At 34.8% G+C, this 10,041-nt stretch overlaps 1 long non-coding RNA gene across 1 annotated transcript; it reads right to left on the minus strand.

The window, feature by feature from the left end:
- Positions 1–752: 752 nt before the first annotated feature.
- LOC309623722 lies at positions 753–9,587 on the minus strand. Its single transcript, XR_014241500.1, has 3 exons — positions 7,000–9,587; positions 4,549–4,629; positions 753–3,043 (listed from the first exon to the last, which is right to left on the minus strand). It is a non-coding gene; the product is annotated as an uncharacterized lncRNA (long non-coding RNA).
- Positions 9,588–10,041: the final 454 nt, after the last annotated feature.

Below are 10,041 nucleotides of genomic sequence, written 5' to 3' on the forward strand. Positions count from 1 at the left end.
CTTTCTCCAGTTGCGGCAAGTGGGGGCCACTCTTCATCATGGTGCGCGGGCCTCTCATTATTGTGGCCTCTCTTGTTGCAGAGCGCAGACTCCAGACGCGCAGGCTCAGTAATTGTGGCTCACGGGCGCAGTTGCTCCGCGGCATGTGGGATCTTCCCAGACCAGGGCTCGAACCCGTGTCGCCTGCATTGGCAGGCAGATTCTCAACCACTGCGCCACCAGGGAAGCCCTGGACTATTGTTTCTAATATGCCTTATTTTTATTGTATTTTCCCATTATTTTATTTTCTAAGTTCTGCAAGCTCAATTTTTAAATTGCATCTGTCTCATAATCTTTCTTTTAGACACTTCAGTATATTTTTTCTGCAATCTCCTTCATTAAATGGAAATGATATCAATCGTGATTTGTGCCCACTCTGATGCACTATTAGTGTAAATATTTTCTTTGTTTCCTGGATAATTTTTTCTGCGTTATTACTTCTTCCTGTTTCTGTGGGTAGGTGTTATGAGCAGAAGGTCCTCGCAGTTAAACATTGTACAATCAGAGAGAAATGGGGAAAGTGAGCAATTAGTCATCATCCTCAGCTGGATTGAATAGTGTGACTTCATCAATATTATCATTTTATTTTTGTGGCAGACGTTAGGATAATCCTGACCCAGGTATTCCTTTAAGCATTCTTTATTGTTTTCACTCCTTCCTCCTACTCCTCTGGACCATCGACATTTGTTGCCTCAGAAAATGTTTGAAACAGTCAAAAGGAGTTTAAAATTTACCCAATATAACTGAATATCAAATAATCTCCTGAGTATATGAGAGAAGAGGAGGAGAGTGGGAGAGAACCCTGATCTGAAGATTTACCCAAAAGAGATTTCCAAACTGGAACAGACTGAGTTACTAGAGTTTTTGAATGGCCAGATAGGCACACGATGGAGAAAACATGGTGCATCTGATGGTCAAGTTATGTTAAGTTATAGAGAAGTGAAGATCACAGTTGTATATTCATGAAGCTTTTGACCTGTAATGTTTACACCTTTGCCCTGTTTTCACATTTTCTCTTATCTGCACTCAGCAGTTGGGTGGCACCTAACAGAAACTAAATGACATGTGGAAATGCATCCTCCTTCCCTGCCCCTCACTGCATCCCTGTGGGCTCCTTTGGGCAGGATTCAGGGCTATGGATTCATTAACATAGCCAGTCATCCTGCTTCCCCTTCTGCTTCTTGCGTTGGTCATTCCTTGGTGATGATTTGGTTTTCTATAGGAACATTCTCCTTCTCCAGACCCACCCAGCCTCCTGGACTTCATTGCTCTAAGCAAAGAGGTCATGGAAAGGCCGTCTAGAATTTAAACTGTAGTTTAAATGAGGGGAGATCTAAGAGCTTAGGATCCCTCCCCAGGTTTGACAAAGACTAGATGATATTTGACTGGCATGCTTCAATGGTGTGGTTTGGTATTACAAGCAGTTTCCTTTTTCATTGAAATTGATCTCTAGTTTTCAATGTGATTATATTTTCTCAGACAATTTTAAGAAAAAAGAATAAGGGGAAAAAATGTATACTGCCATCTTGAAACTGAATTCTTGTAAAATTATATAAGGTCTCCTTCCCAATTCTTTCATCTTACCTCTTACGACTACCCTTTATAATTTTAAATTTGAGTAACACTGAGTGTTCTCTGTGATAATTGCCACTTCTGCTACTGCTCTGATTCCTCTTCCACTTTCACCCTCTTCCATCATACTTCTAATATCTGTCCTCAGTTTGCAGTATTTCACATTTTGTGTCATGATAGTGTTTTGTTTGTTTTCATTGTATGATCTATTTCATTCACTTCAAGTTGGAAATGATTTAGAATTATTTATCTAGCTCTGAGGAAGCTATTGTATTTGGGAAAAATAATAGTATCTATAACTAGTCTCCAGTCAGGTGTAATATGAGAGACTGAAAATGCACACAGATAATGGCTGGACCAGATATGACAGTAGAACTCTGACCTACAGTGTCTGCAGCACCAGCCAACAAGCCAACCCACAATCTTTGCAGCAATTCACCCAGAAGAGTCAGAACCTGATCAGTGACTGCCAGATTCCCAATTTTTACCCTTGCTTATAACTCAGGACCAACCAGAGAGGGTCAAATCTGCTTCCAGACCAATCATGTAAGATACCTCACTTCTATTTACCCTGCCTCCAGCTTCTCCCTCCCAACCCCTTCCATTCAGAGCATATCAAAGCCTTTTCCTGTCCTCACTGTAAAGCTCTCAATCCCTCCTGCCAGCCAAAAGCACGTGACGGTTGCTGACTCTCTTTCTGTTGCAAGCTCTGAATAAAGAGCCTTTGCTTGTTCTTATGGGGGTAGTCTTTGTTTATTTCCACAAATAGAAAACAGGGAGAATGAAAAACAAAACAAACCTATGTTTTGCACAGTTTCTTGACACTGAAGAACTTCTCCAAGTACATGACACAAATAGTTGTTTTTAATTCTTTATTACCTACTTAAGTGTGTTTCAACTTTCTTTGATCATATGCTGATTTATCTTCTTAGAGGCTGTCAGTATACATCTATCCTTTTCAAACTTTAGTCTTCTAAATAAATTGTACTCAGCAATGAGCACAAAAAGACTCACTGAGGCATGTCTGAGCTATCAAAATATTACTGCAAAACTGTTTAACGATATTTCTAAGAAAAATGAGAGATCAAGATATTTAATGTATTTTATAATTTAATTTAACATTATTTTATATATTCTAATATTGTTCACGTGTGATTATTTGTACAACTACAAGCACTTGAAGCATCTTACATAAATACAACTTATAAATTTTTTCTGTGGTTATACCGTTTACTTATTTACATAGAACTTTGCCAAGAGCAACCTTTCTTGTCAAATTTAAAGACAAAGTTATTCCCACATAAACCTAAAAATGAAACTTCACAAATGATATTTTACATGTATAACATTTACGATGTCATGAAGCAAAAAACTATATTTTTTCATGTACACACTTGATTTCTGTTCTTCTTGTAACCTTTCCACAATTTTTCTAGGAGAAATTCAAGAAATACAAAATATGTGGTAAAATGTGTTAATTTACAATAGTTAGACAATTAAAATTGCTGCTAATTTTGAATGCTAAACTTGTCCGTATTCAGTCAATTTTCAATGATCTTTCCTAAGAAAGGTCAAGGTGACACTGAAAACCAAAGCAGCCTATAATCAGATAATCACTTATAATGCACCTTTGGAGAGTATATTATTGTGTAATATATATCACTACATTTTATTACAGTTTTATTTAGGCGAATATTAAGGCTATTCTTTACTATGACTGATGAGACTAAATCCCCAAAGGGGGGTGCTGTATGTCTCTCAGAATATACAAATGATCTGTTTATCAAAAATATTTGCTAAACATGCTCAGGTTTTTCTACAAAGCAGGAAGAAATCCAACCTGGAATAATATGAAAATAAGACACTATTGTATTATATAAAATAAAATAAATACATGATTAACTAGGCAGAAATTAAGTTAGGAAGAATAGGGCAATTGGACATTATGATAACTGGAGTCCAAAATTTAAGTAAAAAGCCATCCTTAGTTGTTACAAAGATGAATCCCCTTACCTAAAATTTTCCTGTGTGAAAGTTAGAAATACTAAACTTATCACGTGCATATTTCAGTTTCCTGGTGCTCAGGAAATCAATACATGAAAAATGGTGAAAATTTTAAATAATACTCAGTTTACCAAAACCTTTTTAGACTAAAAATAAAGCACAGAGTATACCTAAGTATTATAAGAAAAAATTAGACAGGTTTTATAATGTTAATTCTCTGTAGAACCCAAGCCAGCAGGAAGTATTGAAAAAATTAAAATATTGTGTATACCTTCGGTCTACATTAAAACTGCGTATATACTTAAATTTACAAAGAGTTATGCCATATAAATAAAATAAATATTACTTTGAAGTCCTTTGATAATTTTGTGAAAGGATCTACTTACTTTCCATTAAAATACCTCAAAATGTTAAGGGTACCTCATAACTTAACATTTTATGGTCCCCAAAGTATTCTTATTTTGAGAAGAGCTGAATTATAGAAGAGCTGAAAGGTATTGAGTGCTCAGTATGTACAAGGTGTTGAGCTGTGCCTTTTTCGTGCTCTCATTCCTCACTTACAGGAATTCTATGAAGTTAGAAATGTTAAATGATTTTATGAATATGGAAAAGCACAGCATAGACAGTAAAGCAATTTGCCCAGAATCAGGCAGCTACTGAATTGCAGGTTTAGAATTTGACCTCAAACTCCAGACTGTTAATCACTAAGTAACTTGCAGTCTGCATCTATGCTCTTACTTACCTTCCTCTTGAACTAATATTTAGACTTCTATACAGCTTGTTCATGATAGCCTTACTCCATCTGCTTGGACTTTAAGGTATTTTGTTATCATATCTCCATTTTCTCTTTTTCTTCATTACTTGATTATTTACCTAAAGTGTTCTCAACTCTTTACACTAAAGTTGAATAGTGAAACTGAAATAAATCTGTACCTGGAGTTGGAGAACTAAACCATGGCATTTTCTGGGTCTCTCATTCTGGAAATTCACATATGTAATCTCTTTGGCTGTGACCTATAAGAAAAAGGAAATAGTTAAAATTCATTACCATTGAGGTCCATGAACGTGCTATGATTTCTAGAAGTGATCTACCATAATGATTGCCATTAATTTGTAGTCTTTTGATCATAAAAAATAGCTTGGGAGGATGTTTGCATATTATGAGTCCAAATTATTATCTATCAAAAATATCAATCTATCAGTCTTTAGCAGGAAGTAATTATTGCGTCGCTACTTATTTAAAGTTCTCTCAGATAAGTTTGAGCATACAGAAAAAGACTTTTGCAGTTTGCATATGGAAACAACATTCTAGTATCCTCCTTAGACATTTTAGAGACGTTGAATCTATTTGTGGAGAAGATAACATGAATGTTAGAATACAAAGAAGACCCATTAAAGCATTAAAGAAAGCCTAAATAGAAGTTAAAATTTTTTATTTCCACAGTAACCATGGTTTGTTTTGTCTTGAATGCTTTGTTTTTAGCTGTAGAGTTCCATATTATTTCAAAAACAAATTACCATGACATTTCCACCCAGAGCTTTAGAACTTCAATTAACTTTCAGAAAAACTGTGATTTTTTTTTTTTGGAATCTAAGGCATAACTACAAGTAAAAATATAAGAATCATAGAAGGATGTGGGAAAGTATTTTTTATCCTGAACTAGGATATAGTTAGTATTATGGACGCATTACAAGCTATTTGTGAATTACATAAGCCAACAAACAGGTCATAGAATATCAGCAATCCAAAACTTTGAGCTCTTACAAAAGACTATTTTTACAAAGAAAGAATTCTTAATGATGCAATTACCTATCTAAAACATTTAAGTAGAAATAATTTCTTTACTTATGCTTGGAAGTTTTGCTACTTTACTGTTAAAACATTCCATACCCAGTACTAGCCATATGATCATGGCCAATTTACTAAAATCTGCTATCTCATCATCTTTAAAAATAAATATAATGTTATCTTTTAGAGTCGTTTGTTTATTTTCCAGAGTAGGTGTAGAATACTATTAGCTAAACTTGGGAGATATGGAGTCAGTATTTAGTAACTCAAATTTTCCTTTCAAGAGGTAATGTTGAGATATAAATGTATGGAAAACAGTTTGCCACTGAAATTAACTATGAAAGTTGAAACTACTTTTAGTTTGTTACATTACTTTGGCATATAGATGCCACTTAATAAATATTTCTATGAGAAATCATGTTTTCAGACAACGTCTTCCTCTCTCAGTGATGTCTTAGATTTACATAAATGTGATTTTTATTTAGAAACTATGAAGAGCTAATTTTATTATTTCCCTTTCACGTAATAGTTTTAACAAAGTACATTCAAACGTACACGCGTGCATACACAGCATATTGACTGCCTATATCCTGTCAACAGCAAACATTTAAATTCTAAATCCAGCGTACATGTTGTTTGTTTTGAGTATTTTAGGGAAGAAATAGTTTTGATAGATGGCAAGCCATCAGAAAGGTATCTCATAATGTTTGTGATACCATCCTTTTCTCTAAATTTTGAAAGCTCCCATGATGAAGTAAGATTCAAGGGATCCAAATGCCCTGCATGTCACACCATGCTTAACATAGTGAAAGACTGGCTCACCTTGTCAGAAGAAATGTCTTAAAAGGATACATGAAAATGCTTCAAGTGGTTCATCTCGAGCGAAAGCATTTTTTTTTTTTTTTAAATGATGGAGCTAGGTATTTTTTTTTAATTAATTTATTTTATTTTATTTATTTTTGGCTGTGTTGGGTCCTCGCCTCTGTGCGAGGGCTTTCTCCAGTTGCGGCGAGCGGGGGCCACTCTTCATCGCGGTGCGCGGGCCTCTCACTATCGCGGCCTCTCTTGTTGCGGAGCACAGGCTCCAGACGCGCAGGCTCAGTAGTTGTGGCTCACGGGCCTTGTCGCTCCGCGGCATGTGGGATCTTCCCAGACCAGGGCTCGAACCCGTGTCCCCTGCATTGGCAGGCAGACTCTCAACCACTGCGCCACCAGGGAAGCCCTCGAGCGAAAGCATTTTTAACAGGATTGTACTATTGTACATGTGTATGTATAGACCTAGTTAAAACACTATTACAAACTTCAATATTTTAAGCAGTACATAGGTATTTAAATACAGATAAAAGTATTTTCAATGTCTATCAAACGTTTAGAATCCCATTAATATATTTTATAGCTCTGGGATATGTCTTTTGAAATTACACTAACATGTTGAAATTTGAAAAGGATAAAAAGATCTTTTCTCTGAAACAAAATATATGACATTTTTGGAAGTGCAAGGTATAAAAGAGAAATGGCATCCATGGAAATGACAGGCAGGACAGCCAATCAGCCCATGAGAGATATGCCATCGCTAAATGCAACTTCAGACTCACTGAACAGCTTGAGTAGACGGCTACAGCATCTCATGTGCAGGCTTGACATTAGAATCTTGAATTGAGGTTGAAGAAATCTATGAAAATTAAACAAGTTTTATTTATCTTTACGCTATCAAAATCTGAAATATTGTCATGTGATTTAAAATATTGCACAATATTTAATAAAATAATACATATATGGATACAATTCATAATTCCATGCTCGTAACTGTCTAATATATAATTGAGACAAATAATGCAAACATTGTCAAGTTTCCTTAGGATGTATATTTCCACACTTTGAAATAAAATAAGCCTTTTGATATCCTGTGGCTACATAGTGATCTTAGACATAGTGAACTTCCAAATGCTAAAATCTAATATTTTATGAACATGGAGAGAGAATAACTAAGTATATATCTATATCTATATCTCTATATTTATTTCTATATCTATCTATATAGAGATATATACTTTGTTTTCTAAAATAATTACATTTCTTATCACCCATAAAACAAATGTTACTGATCTAGTCCTATGATGCCAATATTTCTCCCCAAGAAATTGTAAATAAATTCTGAAACCTATTAATATGGTTGACAAATATGTATGTGCGTCAGGAATCACAGTGTAGGAAACAGAAAACTCTGAGTTTTTCATTTATTTTAAGAACGGATGAACAAACAGGAAATTCGGTGCCTCCACATCCCTGGAGGGTTAGAGGAGAAAACTCAGGCCTGCTATGGGAATGCAACACTTGGTTTCCGGGCCCTGCTACCACAGTGAGGATCCAGAGGTCTGGAAAACAGCAGTGGTTGCAGCCAGTGGTGCCTCTGCAGCAGCTGCCTGCCGCTCAGAACGCCTGCACAGTCAGAATGTGGGTTCGAGCCCCGCGAAGAGTCCTGTCTGTTGCAGCCGGGCCCTTGGCTGCAGCCACTCCAAGAAAAGCATCCTCTGCCTCCCTGGCGTCCCTGCAGGTTTCCTGTCAATGAAGCTCATGAAGAAAAAACACATTTTGTCTCCAATCCAAGTAACAGAATCTAGCAGTACAGTTCTTAGCTTTCTAGTCTCTGAGATACTAAAGTTAACTAGGAGGGATTGAAAAGGTTGCCAAAATCTAGTAGACAACATCTAGTACAATCCGCCTCTTTACTATTAGAATCAATACACACCCCTTTGATATATATTTAAATGTGAAAACAGAAACAGGAAAAACAACACGCTCCCATCTAATGCAATGAAGTTTCGTGCATGTTAATAAGAACATACTAATCCCTTGTCCAAAAAAAAAAAGATATCAAATCCATCAGTTGCTTTTTTAACTCTAGATAACATTCATTCTCATTCTAATTTGATCACCATACCACTTTAATAATCATAAACCTGAACATTAAATCATAAAGATGTTCACTCTCACAAAAGGCAAACAAGATGGAGTATAATTTATGTAATATAAATGTAAATGTGTAGATGTAATATATAATATTATTTATATTTAATATATATAAGTGAAGCATATACTGTTGTATAGTCTTTGTTTCAGCCATTGTTTACAAGACCAGAGTTAGTCTTTATAACTTATTTATTCACCTTTCCATACCATATTCCTTTTGCTCTTAGATATCATTAAACTTTTCCAGGATATTTGACTTGATGAAATGACCCAGAACTTCAGTCTTGAAGATCAGGGTCCTTACTAGTCTTGTCTGTTTTAGGTTTATCTAGTTTTCCATTCATACTTACAATAAGACCTGAGTCAATCCCATAGGTTCCAGGAACATTCTTCTCTGCACTCACTATGGTACGGCAATGTACTTTCCTCTTGATAATCAGGAACACTCAGCCAAAACAGCAAACCCCTTGGTCTGTAGGTTCAGTGGCAAGAGGATTCTGAATGGCCCAGTGGAGCCTATTGCATCACTTCTTTTGCTTAAAACTCTTTCATGTGTGTTGCCAGTAAAACTTAAAATATAGTAGTATTTTACTACTTACTAGAAAACATTATAGAGCAGTATTTTATTCATATACTTTCTCTGTGTGCCATGAAATTACTACTTCATTTCTTATATTAACAATAGCATCTCTTCCCTACAACATATCCCATTTTTGTTTCCACAACTTATCCTCAAATTAATCTCTGAAAACATAAAGAGATGTATTTAAACGGAAAGCAAAGTAAATTTTTCCATCAATAAGCCTGAAAAGCAGGATAGATTCAGTATCATATCACATTACTTCTATAGATAGACACAGAGAGAAGAATTGAAAGAGGGGGCATACGAATTAAAAAAAAACCAAAAACTTGAGAGGTTGAATTGATTTGAAATGGAAAGTAAGCAGTTGGGTGAACTTTATTTTGTTTATAAAAACGTATATACATAAGAATACGTGCATTTAAATGCACACACTATATACACACATGCACACCATTTACACGTTTATTTTTCACCATCCTTTAAAAGATTTTGGACTTCCATATAATGTATTTTTAAAAACACTGTAAATCATATTCAAGTCACATTTCTTTGCGTTACATTATGAGAAGTAATAAGAAATCATTGATCAGCTTTGTATTTACCACTAAGGTAAATTTAAAATGCATTGTAATAAAGATACTATAAATATATATTATAGGTAGATGCTTGTTTCTTGAAACTTAACATACTAAGCAACACTTAAAATAGAAATTCTAATCTATAATGTTTGAATACCCACTCTACAAATTGTCAGTATTCATGGAAATAGTAAGCAATTTCAGGTAATATGTGTGTGGTGTTAGCATTTGTATATGTGAGTTTGAAAAGAAAATTTAGTAAATAAGATTGCAATAAAATATGAAAATATAAGCATTAGGAACTAACAAAACACGAAAGATCAAATTCATGAAGATGATTAACTTTTTAAATTTATAAATCTCACTTTGACCAACGTAGAAGAAATTTGACCAGTATGATAAATTTTGTCCTTCAAAAATATTAGCCATGTATACCCAAAGTCATGTGCATTGATTCTTGGTGTGATACAGTTGATGCAATAATTTAGAGAATATTAAAAGGAAGA

Source organism: Balaenoptera borealis (genome assembly GCF_965194805.1).
Source record: "Balaenoptera borealis genome assembly, chromosome: 2".
NCBI classification, from domain to species: Eukaryota; Metazoa; Chordata; class Mammalia; order Artiodactyla; family Balaenopteridae; genus Balaenoptera; species Balaenoptera borealis.